The sequence below is a fragment of the Austrofundulus limnaeus genome, unplaced genomic scaffold (genome assembly GCF_001266775.1).
Source record: "Austrofundulus limnaeus strain Quisiro unplaced genomic scaffold, Austrofundulus_limnaeus-1.0 Scaffold3728, whole genome shotgun sequence".
Taxonomy (NCBI): domain Eukaryota; kingdom Metazoa; phylum Chordata; class Actinopteri; order Cyprinodontiformes; family Rivulidae; genus Austrofundulus; species Austrofundulus limnaeus.
Window position 1 is genome coordinate 1 of NW_013956130.1, and position 621 is coordinate 621.

Below are 621 nucleotides of genomic sequence, written 5' to 3' on the forward strand. Positions count from 1 at the left end.
CGCTGACCTGAGACACGTCCACAGCTGACCTGAGACACGTCCACAGCTGACCTGAGACACGTCCACAGCTGACCTGAGACAGGTCCACAGTTGACCTGAGACACGTCCACAGCTGACCTGAGACACGTCCACAGCTGACCTGAGACACGTCCACAGCTGACCTGAGACAGGTCCACAGCTGACCTGAGACAGGTCCACAGCTGACCTGAGACATGTCCACAGCTGACCTGAGACAGGTCCACAGTTGATGAGTTTTACTGAAACACTCGGTCATGTTTCTACATGTATCTGATTCTTCTCTCATCTTCAAACACATCATGTTCTGATGTTTGACGTCATCAGACAGAAAACAGGTCCAAACTGAAGCAGAACCAGCATGAAGCTGGACTTCTGCCCTCTGCTGAAGACCTGAGGCTCTTCACTGTCTGCAGACTGCAGGAGGACACAATGAGGACACAGGACACCAGGAGGACACAGGACAACATGAGGACACCATGAGGACACCAGGTGGACACCATGAGGACACCAGGTGGACACCAGGTGGACACCATGAGGACACCAGGTGGACACCAGGTGGACACCATGAGGACACCAGGTGGACACCATGAGGACACCAGGTGG